This window comes from Arachis stenosperma, chromosome 5 (genome assembly GCF_014773155.1).
Source record: "Arachis stenosperma cultivar V10309 chromosome 5, arast.V10309.gnm1.PFL2, whole genome shotgun sequence".
Classification (NCBI taxonomy): domain Eukaryota; kingdom Viridiplantae; phylum Streptophyta; class Magnoliopsida; order Fabales; family Fabaceae; genus Arachis; species Arachis stenosperma.
In genome coordinates this window covers 44194432-44215451 of record NC_080381.1, presented here as the reverse complement: position 1 = coordinate 44215451, position 21020 = coordinate 44194432, and the positions used below count along the sequence as shown (strand labels likewise).

The 21020-nt window shown below is 40.4% G+C and overlaps 1 non-coding gene across 1 annotated transcript; it reads right to left on the bottom strand.

Annotated features, from left to right (window-relative positions):
* Positions 1-10033: 10033 nt before the first annotated feature.
* LOC130984188 (small nucleolar RNA R71) lies at positions 10034-10141 on the bottom strand. Its single transcript, XR_009088138.1, has one exon. It is a non-coding gene; the product is annotated as a small nucleolar RNA R71 (small nucleolar RNA).
* Positions 10142-21020: the final 10879 nt, after the last annotated feature.

The window sequence follows — 21020 nt, the reverse complement described above, 5'->3', positions numbered from 1 at the left end:
TCAAATGCTTTCACAAGGGTTTGAACTTGGGACCTCCCCTTGGAAGCGCCATTGCGCTGCTCACAAGGAGAGCAGAGCACTACTTCTTGGTGCCACACACATGAGGCGCACAACACAACACGGGCCAGGAAGCTTGGAGCGCACAAGACACAGCACAAGCTCAATGCTCCACTCTCCACAAGAGCAGAGCACTCTACTGGGAGCTACACCATGGGCCAAAATTCAATCAAAATTCCATTTAAATTCACTTCTTCTTCAAACCCAAATCAAGCAAAGCCCAATCAACATGAATCAAAGGCATAAGAAATAATTAGCTTAGGAATTTATTTTTAATTGTAATTTGTTTAGAATTTCATTTTTTTTTCATTTTTCAGCGTATAAAAAGGCATCTGTGTCATTTTCAAAAGGAAGGCTAGCTCTAATAGAGAGCATTAGAAGGTTTAGCTCCAATAGGGAGTTTTGCACTCTTTAGTTCTCATTTTGCTCTCTCTTTTAGTTTTCATTTTTGTTTTGAATCTTGGGTGGAGATTGGAAGAAATTCTATTTTCATTCTCCATCTGCAACTTCTCTTGTTATTTTTCTGCATAATTCAAGAAATTAAGGATTTGAATCAAAACTCTCTTTACTGCTTGCTTCTCTATTTTCTTCTGCAATTATTTTCTGTTGGATCAAGGAAGGATTTGAGATCTAGACTTATTTTCTAGTCTCACTGAATCCCTGAGATCTTCAACCTCTCCTTTAGATTCTGCAATTGATTTGAATTTATTTTCTGCTTTGCTTCTTCAAGCAATTGTTCTCTGCTGTTTAAATTTGCTGCACTTATTTCATCTTCCACTTCTCTGTTTGATTGCTACTTATGCTCTCTTGTTTAATTTCTGAAATCCCAGCACCCAATCCCCTTTTATTCTTCAAGTAATCTACATTTTTTGCACTTTAAGTTTCTGCAATTTACTTTTCTTTCAATTTAAGTTTCGGCTCTTTTACTTTCTTGCTCTTTAAGTTTCAGCAATTTAATTATTCTGCACTTTTAATTATTCTGCAATTCAAACATTTCTCTTTTATTCAAGCATATGGGAAACAAAACAAAATTCAAAGCTGAGTAATGAATGACAAGCATTATGCAGATAAGCGTTCTTAACAAACAATTCCACTTGCAACCAGATAAACACTTTAGCAAGATATATAAGGGTTCCCAGATTCAAAACAATTTATAGCAGCAAGGATTAAGTTTAGATACAACCTTTAAAGTTGCAGCCCTTTGATTCTTCCTTCTGTTGTGTTCTCTTTGAGTTAAGATGCACAATATTTTCAATGGTTGACTAATGTCCTGCATAATTCTCAAAGGTTGCTTGCTTCTCAAGCCTTTGTGCAATTGGTTAGTCTAAAAATGATTATGGCTTTTTGAACTTACTTTGGTGAGTGAACACCAAACTTAGTTCCTTGCCATTATTTTTCATGCATCAACTTAACCATATATGAAACCTTGTATCCTTGCTAAAGGTTATGGAATTAAAACTAGAAAGCAGTTAAGTAGTTGAATAACCTGTCTGATTGCTTGGAGCTAGTATTGTGCAGGAAGTGAGAATGTGCTTTTAAATGAGATTTTGGTGGAACACCAAACTTAGAATCCTTCATTCTCCCTTAAATTATTTTGGTGTGCAACACCAAACTTAGCTCCTTGCAATGCATACCAATTATTCAACATTTTTATTGAAGAAGCTATGAAAAGAAAACTACCTCAGGTTGGGTTGCCTCCCAACAAGCGCTCTTTTAATGTCACTAGCTTGACATCCTTCATTTTTGCTTCAAGAAGGCTGTAGGCTCTGAACCTCTTTTTCCTTGTCCCATTGTCCTCCTAGGTACAGCTTTGCTCTGTGACCATTTACTGTGAATTGACTCTTTGTTGCTTCGTCTAGCAATTCAATACTCCCATAAGGAAAAACCTTAGTTACCAAATATGGACCAGTCCACTTAGATTTAAGCTTGCCAGGGAACATCTTGAGTCGTGAGTTGTACAAGTGTACTTGTTGCCCAGGTTTGAATTCTTTCTTCAAGATCTTCCTGTCATGCCACCTCTTGGCTTTTTCCTTGTATATCTTGGCATTTTCATAGGCTTCTAGCCTAAATTCATCCAGCTCATTTAGCTGCAACAACCTTTTCTCCCCTGCTGCTTCAGAGTCAAGGTTTAGGAGTTTAGTATCCCAAAAAGCTTTGTGTTCAAGCTCTACAGGGAGGTGACAAGATTTTCCATATAATAGCTAAAAGGGGGACTTCCCAATGGGAGTTTTGAAAGCTGTCCTGTATGCCCAGAGTGCATCTTCCAACTTCCTAGCCCAATCCTTTCTTGTGCTTCCTACTGTCTTCTCTAGGATCTTCTTCAATTCTCTGTTTGCTAATTCAGCCTGCCCATTAGACTGAGGGTGGTATGGTGTGGCTACTTTATGAATAACTCCATATTTATGAAGAAGTTTCTCCATTTGTTTGTTACAAAAATGACCACCACCATCACTAATAAGACCCTTGGGCACTCCATATCTAGTGAAAATGTGCTTCTTGAGGAATTGAAGGACAATTTACGCATCACAGGTAGTTGTGGCTATGGCTTCCACCCACTTTGAGACATACTCCACTGCTACCAAGATATATCTGAAAGAATAGGAAGGGGGAAAGGGTCCCATGAAATCAATGCCCCATAGATCAAATAATTCTAATTCCAAAATGAAATTCTGCGGCATCTCATTCCTTCTTGTCAATCCTCCTGCTCTCTGGCATTCATTACATTGGTGAACAAACTCTCTGGCATCTTTGAAGATAGTTGGCCAATAGAAGCCACTCTGCAGTATCTTTGCAGCTGTTCTTTCTGGACCAAAGTGTCCACCATAAGCTGAGTCATGGAAATGCCACAATATATCCCTTATTTCACTCTCAGGGGCACACCTTCTAATCACTCCATCAGAACATCTCTTGAACAGGAAGGGTTCATCCCACAAGAATTTCCTTGCTTCATTGATTACTTCTTCACTTGTTGCTTAGAGAACTCTTGAGGTATCTTCCTTCCCACTTTGTAGTTTGCTATGTCAGCAAACCAATGTGCTTGCTGTATCTGCAAAAGGTGTTCATCTGGAAAGCTTTCATTCACGAGTTGGGAGGCTTTTTGAATTGTTTCTTGTGGTAGCCTCGACAAATGATCAACAACTCGATTTTCAGTGTCCATCCTGTCCTTTACTTCAATGTCAAACTCTTGTAGGAGCAATATCCACCTGATAAGTCTTGGTTTAGCATCCTGCTTTGACATCAAATACTTAAGGGCAGCATGGTCAGTATAAACCACAATTTTGGATCCTATCAAGTATGATCTAAACTTATCAAATGCATAAACTACAGCTAATAATTCCTTCTCTGTTGTGGTGTAATTTTTTTGAGCCTCATTCAACACCTTACTTGCATAATATATGACATGATGCAAGTTTCCCTTCTTTTGTCCAAGCACAGCACCAATTGCAATATCACTTGCATCACACATGAGTTCAAAAGGTAGTTCCCAATCGGGGGTGTAATGATCGGTGCTGTTGTGAGTCTGTTTTTTAAAGTTTCAAAGGCATGCTGGCAGTTTTCATCAAAAACAAAAGGATTATCAATCATTAACAGATTACTCAAAGGTTTGGCTATTTTAGAAAAATCCTTGATAAACCTTCTATAAAATCCTGCATGCCCCAAGAAACTTCTAACAGATTTCACATTAGTTGGTGGAGGGAGCTTCTCTATGATCTCCATCTTTGCCTTGTCAACCTCTATCCCTTTTCTTGAAACTTTGTGACCAAGAACAATCCCCTCGGGCACCATGAAATGGCACTTCTCCCAGTTCAAAACCAAATTAGTTTCTTGGCACCGTTTCAAGACAAGAGTTAGATGTTTCAGGCAAGCATTGAAATTGTCACCAAAAATAGAAAAGTCGTCCATGAAAACCTCTAAAAACTTTTCGACCATATCTGAAAAAATGGAGAGCATACACCTTTAAAAGGTGGCTGGGGTATTGCATAGCCCAAACGGCATCCTTCTATAGGCGAAAACTCCAAATGGACATGTGAATGAAGTCTTTTCTTGGTCCTTTGGATCTACCACTATCTGATTATATCCAGAATAGCCGTCCAGGAAGCAATAGTAAGAATGGCCGGCCAATCTTTCGAGCATCTGGTCAATAAAGGGAAGTGGGAAATGATCTTTGTGTGTGGCATCATTCAGCCTCCTATAGTCAATACACATCCTCCATCCTATCACAGTTCTTGTGGGAATGAGTTCATTTTTCTCATTAACAATGACTGTCATCCCACCCTTCTTTGGTACCACTTGAACTGGGCTTATCCATGAGCTATCAGAGATAGGATAGATTATCCCTACATTCCACAACTTCATTACTTCCTTCTGGACAACTTCCTTCATTGTGGGATTTAGCCTTCTCTGAGGTTGAACCACTGGTTTGGAATTGTCCTCCAAGAGGATTTTATGCATACACACTGCAGGGCTGATGCCTTTCAGGTCATCAATGGTCCATCCTAAAGCATCCTTGTGAGCTTTGAGTACATCAAGAAGTTCTCCTTCTTCTTTTTTTGTCAGGGATGAATTGATGATCACTGGGAAACTCTCTGATGTGCCAAGGAATGCATATTTGAGATGGGTGGGTAATGGCTTCAGTTCTTATTTTTGTATTTCTTCCTTCTTGCTTGGTTTCACCTCTTTGTCAATAGAGATCTCAGCTGCTTGTTCCTCTATTGTCTCTTGGTTATTTTCCTCTTCTTGCTCATGATGATTAGTGTCTAACATTTCTTCCACCAAGCTTTCTATCATGTCCACTCTCAGGTAATCCTCTTGCTCAGGAGGGTGTTGCATTGACTTGAAAACATTTATGACCATTTGCTCATTGTGTACTCTGAAGATCATCTCTCCCTTTTCCATATCGATAATAGCTCTTGCAGTTGCTAGAAATGGTCTTTCCAAGATGATTGAATTATTTCCTTCCTCTTCAGTATCCAAGATCACAAAATCTGCAGGGAAGATAAACTCCCTAACCTTTTCTAACAGATTCTCCACAATTCCATTAGGTGTCTTGATTGATCTATCAGCCATGACTAGTGACGTCCTAGTGGGTTTGAGTTCTTCTATCGCAAGCTTCCTCATCATTGACAGGGGCATTAAGTTGATACTAGCTCCAAGATCACAAAGAGCCTTGTCTAATGTCATTTTGCCTATGGTACAAGCAACTACAAAACTCCCTGGATCTTTAAGCTTTGGTGGGATTCCCTTTTGAAGCACAGCGCTACATTCTTCAGTGAGCAGCACAGTCTCCTTCTCCAGCCAACTTCTTTTCTTGTTGATAAGCTCCTTTAAGAACTTGGCATACAGAGGCATTTGCTCCAATGCCTCAGCCAAGGGTATGTTGATCTCTAGCTTCTTGAAAGTCTCGAGGAACTTATGAAAGTGTTGATCCTTTGCTTCTTTGTAGAATCTCTATGGATAAGGTAGTGGAGGTGTAAGACTCTTCTCCACTTGCTGCTGTCTTGGATTTGGTTCTTCCATGATCTGCTTTCCCTTCTTCAAATTTTGTGGTTGCTTGTTCTCTTCTGTGAGCTTTTCTAGGACATTCTTACTTGTTATGTCCTTGTTGTTAGCTCCATCTTTCTCTGTTGGTTCTTTGTCACTCTCCATAAGCTTCCTGGTTGCCCCTTTGTTGCTATCCACCAATGTCTTTCCACTCCTTAGTTGTACAGCTTTGCACTCTTCTTTTGGATTAGGAATGGTGTCGCTTGGTAGTGAGCTTGAAGGTCTCTCAATAGAAATCTGCTTGGAGGTTTGTCCAATCTGCCTCTCTAGGCTCTTCATGGAGGCTTCATGGTTCTTTGTTATCATTTCTTGGTTCTTCATCATCTTCTCCATGAGTATCTCCAGATTAGTAATCCTCTGAGAGTCTTGTGAGATTGGTTGATTGTGGGGTGTTGATGGTTGATGGTAAGTGTTTTGGTTGGTGGGTTGGTTATTGGATGGATAATGATTGGAGTTGGGGTAATTGTTTTGAGGTTTTCTGTAAGGATTTTGGTTAGTTGGCTGCTGGTTGTGATTTTGGTTGTTTCTTGGAGTGTTTTAAGCTGAGTTCCTCTGCCATGGTTGTTGGTTTTGGTTGTGGTTATCTCCCCACCTAAGGTTTGGGTGGTTCTTCCAAGATGGATTGTAGGTGTCACCATACACCTCATTTGATCCAGAATTTTGGTTGTGCATATACTGCACTTGCTTTTGTTACTGTTCCTCTTGGTTCTCTTCATTCTGCCCCAAGGAGTTATTGGTTGGCTTGTGGCACTCACTGATGCTACTTGTAGGTGATGAGCGGATAATTTGTACGCTTTTTGGCATTATTTTTAGTATGTTCTTAGTATAGTTGGTTTAGTTTTTAGTATATTTTTATTAGTTTTTAGTTAAAATTCACTTTTCTGGACTTTACTATGAGTTTGTGTGTTTTTCTGTGATTTCAGGTATTTTCTGGCTGAAATTGAGGGACCTGAGCAAAAATCTGATTCAGAGACTGAAAAGGACTGCAGATGCTGTTGGATTCTGACCTCCCTGCACTCGAAGTGGATTTTCTGGAGCTACAGAAGCTCAATTGGCGCGCTCTCAACGGCGTTGGAAAGTAGACATCCTGGGCTTTCCAGCAATATATGATAGTCCATACTTTGCCCAAGATTTGATGGCCCAAACCGGCGTTCAAAGTCACCTTCAGATTTCCCAGCGTTAAACGCCGGAACTGGCACCAAAATGGGAGTTAAACGCCCAAACTGGCATAAAAGCTGGCGTTTAACTCCAAGAAGAGTCTCTACACGAAAATGCTTCATTGCTCAGCCCAAGCACACACCAAGTGGGCCCGGAAGTGGATTTTTATGTCATTTACTCATCTCTGTACACCCTAGGCTACTAGTTCTCTATATATAGGACCTTTTACTATTGTATTTGGATCTTCGGATCTTTGGAATCTTTTGTTCTTTAGATCTTTTGATCACTTTGGGAGGCTGGCCTCACGGCCATGCCTAGACCTTGTTCTTATGTATTTTCAACGGTGGAGTTTCTACACACCGTAGATTAAGGTGTGGAGCTCTGCTGTACCTCGAGTATTAATGCAATTACTATTGTTCTTCTATTCAATTCCGCTTGTTCTTTGTCCAAGATATCACTTGTTCTTCAACTTGATGAATGTGATGATCCGTGACACTCATCATCATTCTCACCTATGAACGTGTGACTGACAACCACCTCCGTTCTACCTTAGATTGGGTGAATATCTCTTGGATTCCTGATACACGATGCATGGTTGATCGCCTGACAACCGAGTGCTCGCCTGACAAACGAGCCAGCCATTCCGTGAGATCAGAGTCTTCGTGGTATAGGCAAGAACTGATGGCGGCATTCAAGAGAATCCGGAAGGTCTAACCTTGTCTGTGGTATTCTGAGTAGGATTCAATGATTGAATGACTGTGACGTGCTTCAAACTCCTGAAGGCGGGGCGTTAGTGACAGACGCAAAAGAATCACTGGATTCTATTCCGGCCTGATCGAGAACCGACAGATGGATAGCCGTGCCGTGACAGGGTGCGTTGAACATTTCCACTGAGAGGATGGGAGGTAGCCACTGACAATGGTGAAACCCTTGCATAAGCTTGCCATGGAAAGGAGTAAGAAGGATTGGATGAAGACAGTAGGAAAGCAGAGAGACGGAAGGGACCAAGCATCTTCATACGCTTATCTGAAGCTCTCACCAATGAATTACATAAGTACCTCTATCTTTATCTTTATGTTTTATTCATCATCTATACCCATTTGAGTCTGCCTGACTAAGATTTACAAGGTGACCATAGCTTGCTTCATACCAACAATCTCCGTGGGATCGACCCTTACTCGCGTAAGGTTTATTACTTGGACGACCCAGTGCACTTGCTGGTTAGTTGTGCGAAGTTGTGTTTATGCCATGGTATTGAACACCAAGTTTTTGGATTCATTACCGGGGATTATTTGAGTTGTGAAAAGTATTGATCACAATTTCGTGCACCAAGTTTTTGGCGCCGTTGCCGGGGATTGTTTCGTGTATGGACAACTGACGGTTCATCTTGTTGCTTAGATTAGGTATTTTTCAGAATTCTTAAGAATGAATTCTAGAGTTTCATGATGATCTGTTGAAATCTGGCTGGCTGAGAAGCCATGTCTAATCTTATTGGACCGAGGTTTCAACTGATCATCACAAGAGCTTGTTGATCTCTATCAATCTTGCTATTGGAGCAATGATCTGCTAAGGCTTGGCTGGCCATTGGCCATGTCTAGTGTTTTGGACCGAAGCTTTCCTTGAAGGCTTGGCTGGCTGTGAAGCCATGTCTAATTCCTGGACCGGAGTCTTAGACTAGCATTGCAATGATTCCTGGAATCCAAATTAAGAATTCTAAAACTTTTATTTTCTATTTCCATATAATTTTCGAAAAAACACAAAAAAATTTCAAAACCATAAAAAAAAAAGATTTTATGTTTCTTGTTGAGTCTAGTGTCTAATTTTAAGTTTGGTGTCTTGCATGCATTGTTTATTTGATCTTGGTTCTATTTTCAAGTCAATAGTACAGGGAACTAAAGATTCAGAACATGCAGCAGAGGAATTACACAGAAAAAGCTGGGCGTTCTAAACGCCCAGTGAAGAAGGACAGACTGGCGTTTAAACGCCAGCCAGGGTGCCTGGTTGGGCGTTTAACGCCCAAAAAGGTAGTGCATTGGGCGTTAAACGCCAGAATGTGCACCATTCTGGGCGTTTAACGCCAGGATGGCACAAGGGGGAGGATTTTGTTTTCAAATCAATTTTTTTTCAAGTTTTCAAAGTTTTTCAAAATCAAATCTTTTTCAAATCATATCTTTTCAATCAAATGTTTTCAAAATCAATTTCTTTCCTTTCTCAAAGATACTTGCTAACAATTAATGATTTGATTGAACATTTCAAGTATGTTGCCTTTTCTGTTGAGAAAGGTTTAATGTTTGAATCATATCTTTTCTTGTTAGGCAAGTCATTAATTTTTAAAATCAAATCTTTTTTAAAATTGTTTTCAATTCATATCTTCTCAATCATATCTTTTTAATCACATCTTTTTCAAAACAGTTTTCAATCATATCTTTTTGATTTCTAATTTCAAAGTCTTTTTCAAAAATCACTTGATTTCTTTCCCACTCTTATTTTCGAAAATAAATTAATGTTTTTCACAATGTTTTCAAATTCTTTTACTTGATTTTCGAAAATTACCTTCCCTCCTCTCACATCCTTCTATTTATGGACTAACACTATTCCTCAATGCACAATTCGAACTCCATTTTTCTTGATAAGTTCGAATTTTCTACCTCTGTCTTCTATTTTTCTTTTCTTCTGACACCTCAAAGAATCTCTATACTGTGACATAGAGGATTCCATATTTTCTTGTTCTCTTCTCTTTCATATGAGCAGGAACAAAGACAAAAGCATTCTTGTTGAAGCTGACCCTGAACCTGAAAGGACCTTGAAGCGAAAGCTAAGAGAAGCTAAGGCACAACTCTCTGTAGAGGACCTAACAGAAATCTTCAAAGAAGAAGACATGGCAGCCAAAAACAACAAAAACAATGCAAGGAAGGTGCTGGGTGACTTTACTGCACCTACTCCCGACTTCTATGGGAGAAGCATCTCTATCCCTGCCATTGGAGCAAACAACTTTGAGCTTAAGCCTCAATTAGTTTCTCTAATGCAATAGAATTGCAAGTTCCATGGACTTCCATTGGAAGATCCTCATCAGTTTTTAGCTGAATTCTTGCAAATCTGTGACACTGTCAAGACTAATGGGGTTGACCCTGAGGTCTACAGACTTATGCTATTCCCTTTTGCTGTAAGAGACAGAGCTAGGACATGGTTGGACTCACAACCTAAAGAAAGCCTGAACTCTTGGGAAAAGCTAGTCAATGCCTTCTTGGCAAAGTTCTTTCCACCTCAAAAATTGAGTAAGCTTAGAGTGGAAGTCCAAACCTTCAGACAGAAGGAAGGAGAATCCCTCTATGAAGCTTGGGAAAGATATAAACAATTGATCAGAAAATGTCCTTCTGACATGCTTTCTGAATGGAGCATCATAGGAATTTTCTATGATGGTCTGTCTGGACTATCCAAGATGTCTTTGGATAGCTCTGCTGGAGGATCTCTTCATCTGAAGAAGACGCCTACAGAGGCTCAAGAGCTAATTGAAATGGTTGCAAATAACCAATTCATGTACACTTCTGAAAGGAATCCTGTGAACAATGGGACAAGTCAGAAGAAAGGAGTTCTTGAGATTGATACTCTGAATGCCATATTGGCTCAGAACAAGATATTGACTCAACAAGTCAATTTGATTTCTCAAAGTCTGTCTGGAATGCAAAATGCACCAAGCAGTACTAAGGATGCTTCATCTGAAGAAGAAGCTTATGATCCTGAGAACCCTTCAATGGAAGAGGTGAATTACCTAGGAGAACCCTATGGAAACACCTATAATTCTTCATGGAGAAATCATCCAAATTTCTCATGGAAGGATCAACAGAGACCTCAACAAGGTTTCAACAACAATAATGGTGGAAGAAACAGGTTTAGCAATGGCAAGCCTTTTCCATCATCTTCTCAGCAACAGATAGAGAATTCTAAGCAGAACCCCTCTGACTTAGCAACTATGGTCTCTGATCTAATCAAAACCACTCAAAGTTTCATGACTGAAACAAGGTCCTCCATTAGGAATTTGGAGGCACAAGTGGGACAGCTGAGCAAGAAAATTACTGAACTCCCTCCTAGTACTCTCCCAAGCAATACAGAAGAAAATCCAAAAGGAGAGTGCAAGGCCATCAACATGGCCGAATTTGGAGAGGAAGGAGAGGAAGTGAACGCCACTGAGGAAGACCTCAATGGGCGTGCACTAGCCTCCACTGAGTTCCCCAATGAGGAACCATGGGAATCTGAGGCTCAAAATGAGACCATAGAGATTCCATTGGACTTACTTCTGCCTTTCATGAGCTCTGATGAGTATTCTTCCTCTGAAGAGGATGAGTATGTCACTGAAGAGCAAGTTGCTAAATACCTTGGAGCAATCATGAAGCTAAATGACAAGTTATTTGGAAATGAGACTTGGGAGGATGAACCCCCTTTGCTCACCAAAGAATTGGATGACTTGTCTAGGCAGAAATTACCTCAAAAGAGGCAGGACCCTGGGAAGTTCTCCATACCTTGTACCATAGGCACCATGACCTTCAACAAGGCTCTGTGTGACTTAGGGTCAAGTGTAAACCTCATGCCTCTCTCTGTAATAGAGAAGCTAGGGATCTTTGAAGTGCAAGTTGCAAGAATCTCATTAGAGATGGCAGACAACTCAAGAAAACAAGCTCATGGACTTGTAGAGGATGTTTTGGTGAAGATTGAAGACCATCACATCCCTGCTGATTTCATAGTCCTAGAGACTGGGAAGTGCATGGATGAATCCATCATCCTTGGCAGACCCTTCCTAGCCACAGCAAAGGCTGTGATTGATGTTGATAGAGGTGAACTGATCATTCAAGTGAATGAAGAATCCTTTGTGTTTAAGGCTCAAGGATATCCCTCTGTCACCATGGAGAGGAAGCATGAAGAGCTTCTCTCAAATCAGAGTCAAACAGAGCTCCCACAGTCAAACTCTAAGTTTGGTGTTGGGAGGTTCCAACATTGCTCAGAGAAAATGTGAGGCTCCATGAGAGCCATCTGTCAAGCTAATGACATTAAAGAAGCGCTTGTTGGAAGGCAACCCAATGTTATATTTTATATATTTTTCTTTGTTATTCTATTTTATTTTGTAGGTTGATGATCATGAGAAGTCACAAAATCAATTGAAGAAGCAAAAACAGGAAGAAAAACAGCACACCCTGGAGGAAGAACCTACTGGCGTTTAAACGCCAGTAAGGTTAGCAGATGGGCGTTTAACGCCCAGTCTGGCACCATTCTGGGCGTTTAACGCCAGAAAGGGGCACCAGACTGGCGTTAAACGCCAGGAAAGGGCAAGAACCTGGCGTTAAACGCTAGAAATGGGCACCAGCCCGGCGTTTAACGCCAGAATTGGCTCAAAACGTGATTTTGCATGCCATTTGGTGCAGGGATGACTTTTCCTTGACACCTCAGGATCTGTGGACCCCACAGGATCCCCACCAACCCCACCACTCTCTCTCTTCTTCCCCATTCACCAATCACCTCAATACCTCTTCCCCAAAAACCCTTCACCTATCAAATCCCATCTTCTCTTCACCACTCACATCCATCCTTCACAAAACCCCACCTACCTCACCCTTCAAATTCAAACCACTTTTCCCTCCCAAACCCATCCATACATGACCGAACCATGAGCCCCCCTCTCCTATATAAACCCTTCTTCACCCCTTCATTTTCACACAACCTAAACACCACTTCTCACCCTCTTTGGCCGAACACAAAAGCCATTCCCTTCTTCCTCATTTCTTCTTCTTCTACTCTTTTCTTTCTTCTTTTGCTCGAGGACGAGCAAACCTTTTAAGTTTGGTGTGGTAAAAGCGTTGCTTTTTCGTTTTTCCATAACCATTTATGGCATCCAAGGCCGGAGAAACCTCTAGAAAGAGGAAAGGAAAGGCAAAAGCTTCCACCTCCGAGTCATGGGAGATGGAGAGATTCATCTCAAGGGTGCATCAAGACCACTTCTATGAAGTTGTGGCCTTGAAGAAGGTGATCCCCGAGGTCCCTTTTTCACTCAAAAGGGTGAATATCCGGAGATCCGACATGAGATCCGAAGAAGAGGTTGGGAAGTTCTTACCAACCCCATTCAACAAGTCGGAATCTTAATGGTTCAAGAGTTCTATGCCAATGCATGGATCACCAAGAACCATGATCAAAGTGTGAACCCGGATCCAAAGAATTGGCTTACTATGGTTCGGGGAAAATACTTGGATTTTAGTCCGGAAAATGTAAGGTTGGCATTCAACTTGCCTATGATGCAAGGAGATGAACATCCTTACACTAGAAGGGTCAACTTTGATCAAAGGTTGGACCAAGTCCTCACTGACATTTGTGAAGAGGGCGCCCAATGGAAGAGAGATTCAAGAGGAAAGCCGGTTCAATTGAGAAGGCATGACCTCAAGCCCGTGGCTAGAGGATGGTTGGAGTTTATCCAACGCTCAATCATTCCCACTAGCAACCGGTCCGAAGTTACTCTAGACCGAGCCATCATGATCCATAGCATCATGATTGGAGAAGAAATAGAAGTTCATGAGGTTATAGCTCAAGAACTTTATAAGGTGGCGGACAAGTCCTCTACCTTGGCAAGGTTAGCCTTTCCTCATCTCATTTGTCACCTCTGTTATTCAGTTGGAGTTGACATAGAGGGAGACACCCCCATTGATGAGGACAAGCCCATCACTAAGAAAAGGATGGAGCAAACAAGAGACCCCTCTCATCATGAGATCCCTGAGATGCCTCAAGGGATGCACTTTCCTCCACAAGACTACTGGGAGCAAATCAACACCTCCCTAGGAGAATTGAGTTCCAACATGGGACAACTAAGGGTGGAGCACCAAGAACATTCCATCCTCCTCCATGAAATTAGAGAAGATCAAAGAATCACGAGAGAGGAGCAACAAAGGCAAGGAAGAGACATTGAGGAGCTCAAGCACTCCATAAGACCTTCAAGAGGAAGAACAAGCCGCCATCACTAAGGTGGACCCGTTCTTTAATCTCTTTGTTCTTTATTTTCTTGTTTTTTTTCGAAAATTAGTGCTTATGTTTATCTATGTTTGTGTCTTGTGATCATTAGTGTCTTAGTGTCTATGCCTTAAAGTTATGAATGTCCTATGAATCCATCACCTCTCTTGAAAAAAAAAATGAAGAAAGAATTGCATGAATTTTGAATTTTATAACAGTTTGATTATTTTGATGTGGTGGCAATATTTTTGTTTTCTGAATGTATGCTTAAACAGTGCATATGTCTTTTGAATTTGTGGTTCATGAATGTTGGCTCTTGAAAGAATGATGAAAAAGGAGACATGTTACTGAGGATCTGAAAAATCATTAAAAATGATTCTTGAAGCAAGAAAAAGCAGTGAATACAAAAAAAAAACGAAAAAAAAAAGAGAAAGAGAAAACGAAAAAAAAAAAGAAAAGAGTGTGCTTAAGAACCTTGGACACCTCTAATTGGGGACTCTAGCAAAGCTGAGTCACAATCTGAAAAGGTTCACCCAATTATGTGTCTGTGGCATGTATGTATCCGGTGGTAATACTGGAAGACAGAGTGCTTTGGGCCACGGCCAAGACTCAATAAGTAGCTGTGTTCAAGAATCATCATACTTAACTAGGAGAATCAATAACACTATCTGGATTCTGAGTTCCTAAAGAAGCCAATCATTCTGAATTTCAAAGGATAAAGTGAGATGCCAAAACTGTTCAGAGGCAAAAAGCTAAAAGCCCCGCTCATCTAATTAATACTGATCTTCATAGATGTTTTTAGAGTTCATTGCATATTCTCTTCTTTTTATCTTATTTGATTTTCAGTTGCTTGGGGACAAGCAACAATTTAAGTTTGGTGTTGTGATGAGCGGATAATTTGTACGCTTTTTGGCATTGTTTTTAGTATGTTCTTAGTATATTTGGTTTAGTTTTTAGTATATTTTTATTAGTTTTTAGTTAAAATTCACTTTTCTGGACTTTACTATGAGTTTGTGTGTTTTTCTGTGATTTCAGGTATTTTCTGGCTGAAATTGAGGGACCTGAGCAAAAATCTGATTCAGAGACTGAAAAGGACTGCAGATGCTGTTGGATTCTGACCTCCCTGCACTCGAAGTGGATTTTCTGGAGCTACAGAAGCCCAATTGGCGCGTTCTCAACGGCGTTGGAAAGTAGACATCCTGCGCTTTCCAGCAATATATGATAGTCCATACTTTGCCCAAGCTTTGATGGCCCAAACCGGCGTTCAAAGTCACCTTCAGATTTCCCAGCGTTAAACGCCGGAATTGGCACCAAAATGGGAGTTAAACGCCCAAACTGGCATAAAAGCTGGCGTTTAACTCCAAGAAGAGTCTCTACACGAAAATGCTTCATTGCTCAGCCCAAGCACACACCAAGTGGGCCCGGAAGTGGATTTTTATGTCATTTACTCATCTCTGTACACCCTAGGCTACTAGTTCTCTATATATAGGACCTTTTACTATTGTATTTGGATCTTCGGATCTTTGGAATCTTTTGTTCTTTAGATCTTTTGATCACTTTGGGAGGCTGGCCTCACGGCCATGCCTAGACCTTGTTCTTATGTATTTTCAACGGTGGAGTTTCTACACACCATAGATTAAGGTGTGGAGCTCTGCTGTACCTCGAGTATTAATGCAATTACTATTGTTCTTCTATTCAATTCCGCTTGTTCTTTGTCCAAGATATCACTTGTTCTTCAACTTGATGAATGTGATGATCCGTGACACTCATCATCATTCTCACCTATGAATGTGTGACTGACAACCACCTCCGTTCTACCTTAGATTGGGTGAATATCTCTTGGATTCCTGATACACGATGCATGGTTGATCGCCTGACAACCGAGTGCTCGCCTGACAAACGAGCCAGCCATTCCGTGAGATCAGAGTCTTCGTGGTATAGGCAAGAACTAATGGCGGCATTCAAGAGAATCTGGAAGGTCTAACCTTGTCTGTGGTATTCTGAGTAGGATTCAATGATTGAATGACTGTGACGTGCTTCAAACTCCTGAAGGCGGGGCGTTAGTGACAGACGCAAAAGAATCACTGGATTCTATTCCGGCCTGATCGAGAACCGACAGATGGATAGCCGTGCCGTGACAGGGTGCGTTGAACATTTCCACTGAGAGGATGGGAGGTAGCCACTGACAACGGTGAAACCCTTGCATAAGCTTGCCATGGAAAGGAGTAAGAAGGATTGGATGAAGACAGTAGGAAAGCAGAGAGACGGAAGGGACCAAGCATCTTCATACGCTTATCTGAAGCTCTCACCAATGAATTACATAAGTACCTCTATCTTTATCTTTATGTTTTATTCATCATCTATACCCATTTGAGTCTGCCTGACTAAGATTTACAAGGTGACCATAGCTTGCTTCATACCAACAATCTCCGTGGGATCGACCCTTACTCGCGTAAGGTTTATTACTTGGACGACCCAGTGCACTTGCTGGTTACTTGTGCGAAGTTGTGTTTATGCCATGGTATTGAACACCAAGTTTTTGGATTCATTACCGGGGATTATTTGAGTTGTGAAAAGTATTGATCACAATTTTGTACACCAGTAGGCCATCAATCCTTTTGGCCATTTACTCAAATTGTTGCTGAATCTGCTGCTGCATCACCTTGTGTTGAGCCAAAATTGTATCCACTCCTTCCAATTCTAGCACTCCCTTCCTCTGTGATGGTTGGCGTTGCCTTTGGTGAGCAAAGAAATATTGGTTGTTGGCCACCATATCAATGAGGTTTTGAACTTCCTCTGCAGTTTTCATTAATTGCAATGATCCTCCAACTGAGTGATCAAGTGCCTCTTGAGCCTTCAGAGTAAGTCCTTCATAGAAGTTCTGCAGCTTGTCCCAGTCAGTGAACATCTCTGGTGGGCATTTCCTCAACAGAGCCTTATATCTTTCCCATGCCTCATATAGATTTTCAGCATCCATTTGGGTGAATGTCTGTACCTCAGTCTTTAATCTTATGATCCTTTGAGGGGGATAAAATTTGGCAAGAAACTTGCTCACCAAATCATCCCAAGTGTTGATGCTCTCCTTTGGAAATGTTTCTAGCCATTGAGTGGCTTTGTCCCTGAGAGAGAATGGGAATAATAGCAACTTGTATATGTCAGGGTGCATTCCATTGCTTTTAACTGTGTCACAGATCCTCAAGAAAGTGGATAGATGTTAGTTCGGGTCCTCCAATGGTCCTCCTCTAAAAGAGCAATTGTTTTGGACCAATGTGATGAGTTGTGGCTTCAGTTCAAAGTTATTTGCATTGACATTAGGGGTAAGAATGCTACTCCCACAATGTCTAGCATTTGCAAATGTATAGGAGGCTAGTACTCTCCTCTGTTGTGGGTTATTGTTGGCCCCTCCTTCTGGTGGATTGGTTGAATGTTCCTCCATGTCTTGAAATTCTTCTTCTGACTCCTCCTCTCCAACAATGTTTTTCCCTCTTTCAACTTTTCTTAATCTCCTGATGGTTCGTTCGTCTTGTTCATGAAAGGTGGGTATAGCTCTTCTTGTATCTGTCATATAAATAAAACACAAGAAACACACAAAACCAGTGACACTTCAATCTATTGCTAGAGTGAAGTTTTAGTTAGCTTAAGCAAAAATTCAAACAGTTAGTGAGTTAATTAAAAATTAAAGAAACAGAAAAGAAAAAGTGCTTGATCTAGACCACCACTTCACTTAATCATTGTCAATCTATTTCAATCCCCAGCAACGGCGCCAAAAACTTGATGTGTGTAAAATGATCCAACACAAAACTCACCGGCAAGTGTACCGGGTCGCATCAAGTAATAAAACTCACGGGAGTGAGGTCGATCCCACAGGGATTGAAGGATTGAGCAATTTTAGTTTATTGGATGATTTAGTCAAGCAAACAAAGATTGATTTGAGTGATTTTGTATCCAACAGTAAGTAAATAGTAGGAAATGTAAAGGGAGAGGGATGAATTGCAGAAATTAAAGAGAATTGAAAGTAAAGGTACTGAATCTTAAAGAACAAGAAATTAAATGACTGAAACTTAAAGTGCAAGAAATGTAAATTGCAGTAACTTAAAGTGCAAGAAATATAAATTGCTTGAATTGAAAAGGGATTTGAGGATTGGGAATTCAGAATTTAAGCAAGGGAAATTAAATTTCAACAATTAACCAAGCAAGAGATGAATTGAAAGTAACTAGAGTTCAAACAGAAAGTGAAAATGTGATTGCAGCAGTGGTTCAGCAGAAGAACCAAAAAGAAAATTAGATCTCAGGACTCCAGAGACTAGATAGCAGAGTCTAGATCTCAATTGCCTTCCTAGATCCAAGTTCACAAAGCAATTAAAGAGAAATTGAAGATTGAAGCAGTAAAGGAAATTGAATTTAACTCAATTATGCAGTAAGAAAATTAAAGAGATCTTAAATGGAGATTGAGACAGAAGTTCCTCAATTCTTCACACTCAAGACTCAAATAAAACCTAGTAAAGAAAACAAAAAGATCAGAGGAAGAAGAAGTGAATTCTCTCCTCCAATTCTCAAGCTATTACAGAAAACAGAAAAAAATGAAAAATCAGCTTTCAAGTTGACTCGGGATTTAAAAATGGAAGTGAAGGTAAAAAGTAAAAGTTCCAAGTAACAAAAAGAGAAAAAAAGGTCCCTTCTAATCCTAACTAACACCTATTTATACATTTTCTATTTTTGATCTAAGAATTTTGAGTGGGCTTGAAAGATGGGTGAAGAATTGAATTAAATTGGATTTTTAGGTGAGTTTCAGCCCATGTTGCTCCCAGGAGGCTGCTCTGCTCTTGTGGAGAGCAGAGCAGTGAAGCCTTGCATGGGGATCCAATTAGCGCGCCAAGTGTGGGAGGGGCACCAGGGGATTGCCTTGCCCTTGTGTAGAGCGGGGCAGTGGTGTCATGGTGCGTGCCTTGCCTCCCTGCCCGTGTCAATCATGCGCGCGCCCAAGCTCCTAGCCGTGTCAAGCGCGCCTCATTTGCGCCAAGGAATGCTGCTCTGCCCTCCTTGTGGGCAGCGCAAAGCTTTCCTTGTTCTTAGGTGAGGTCCCAAGTTTGAAACCTTGGGAAGGCATGCTGGCTCTTTTTCTTTGTGAAGGAAATAAAGGTGGCGCATGCAAGGAGTGGAGGTGCCTTAGGTTCGAAACTTGGGGATGACATTTTGGCCAAGTGTGACTCATTTTTCCTTGTGAGTGGCGCTACTTCCTTCCCTTCATGTGCTTGGGTTCGAAACCCATGGGTGGCACGTGGAGTTTATTTTTCTTGGATTTTCTTCAAGAGGAGGGCAGGGCAGAATTTTTCCTTCCCTTGTTTCTTGGCCTAGAATTGTGCTCCGCTATCAAGGAGGGCAGTGCAGTGAAGCCTTGCAAGCTTGGTTCATTGTTGTGCTCCCTTGGAGAGCAGTGTGCTCTTGGGGAAGCAATGTGGCTTCCTCCTTCAATGTTGCGCCACACTTCTTCTTCTTTTGCCACACTATTTTCTTCCTTTGGCTACACTTCTTAAGCCACACTTCCTTCTTTTCTTCTTTTCTTCACCTACAAATAATCAAAACAACCAATCAAAGTATCACTAAATTCACAAGGTTTATAAATCAATTAAAAATTAATTAAATTTAGCTTAAACCTTATGATTTAGCATCAATTAAATGGTGGTTGTTTGATTTAAATAAAACATGCATTTCCACTCTAAATTACTTACTTATAGTGCAAGAAAGTGCAATAAAAACTAGTGAAACAAGTGAAATTAGCTTGAAAAATAGGCATATGATGACTTGTCATCAACAACCACTTCCTTCTATCTTAGGCCGGGCGCATATCTCTTGGATTCCTTAATCAGAATCTTCGTGGTATAAGCTAGAATTGAACGCGGCATTCATGAGAATCCGGAAAGTCTAAACCTTGTCTGTGGTATTCCGAGTAGGATTCAGGGATTGAATGACTGTGACGAGCTTCAAAATCGCGATTGTTGGGCGTGATGACAAACGTAAAAGAATCAAAGGATTCTATTTCGACATGATCGAGAACCGACAGATGATTAGTCATGCTGTGACAGAGCATTTGGACCATTTTCACTGACAGGATGGGATGTAGCCATTGACAACGGTGATGCCCTACATACAGCTTGCCATGGAAAGGAGTAAGAAGGATTGAATGAAAGCAATAGGAAATCAGAGATCCAACAGGGACAAAGCATCTCCATACACTTGTCTGAAATTCTCACCAATGATCTACATAAGTATTTCTATCTTTATTTCCTGTTTATTTATTATTATTATTCAAAAACTCCATAACCAATTATTATACGCCTAACTGAGATCTACAAGATGACCATAGCTTGCTTCATACCAACAATCTCCGTGGGATCGACCCTTACTCACGTAAGGTTTATTACTTGGACGACCCAGTGCACTTGCTGGTTAGTTGTGCGAGGTTGTGAAGAAAGTGCTGAGTTATAAACGCGCATACCAAGTTGAATGCCATTATTAGAGATCATAATTTCGCCCACCAAGTTTTTGGTGCCGTTGCCGAGGATTGTTTGAATCACAATTACGTACAACAACAGCGCCAAGTTTTTTTGATCCGGCAACAACACCAAGTTTTTGTCGCCGTTGCCGGGGATTGTTCGAGTTTGGACAACTGACGGTTCATTTTGTTGCTCAGATTAGGTAATTTTTTTTTCATTTATTTTCAAAAAAAAATTTCAAAAATCTTTCAAAAAAAAATTTTCTCCCTCTATTTTCGAAAAATCCTTCAAAGTTTTTAAGATTGAATTCTAGAGTTTCAAAATGGTATGCTGAAGCTTGGCTGGCCATCAAGCTTTAGACTAACCTGGTATGATTCCTGGAATTTTGATTGAGGACTTTGAATTCATTAATTCCTTTTTCCTATATGTTTTCAAAAAAAATAAAATAAAATACAAAAAATTCATAAAATCATAAAAATAAAAAATATTTTGTGATTCTTATTTGAGTCTTGTGTCATGTTTTAAGTTTGGTGTCAATTGCATACTCATCTTGTTGCATTTTTCGAAAATTCATACATTCATAGTGTTCTTCATGATCTTCAAGTTGTTCCTGGTAAGTCTTCTTGTTTGATCTTTAAATTTTCTTGTTTTATGTTGTATGATGTTTTTCATGTGCATTTTGCATTCATAGTGTCTAAACATGAAAGATTTTTAAGTTTGGTGTCTTGCATGTTTTCTTTGCATCAAAAATTTTTCAAAAATATGTTCTTGATGTTCATCATGATC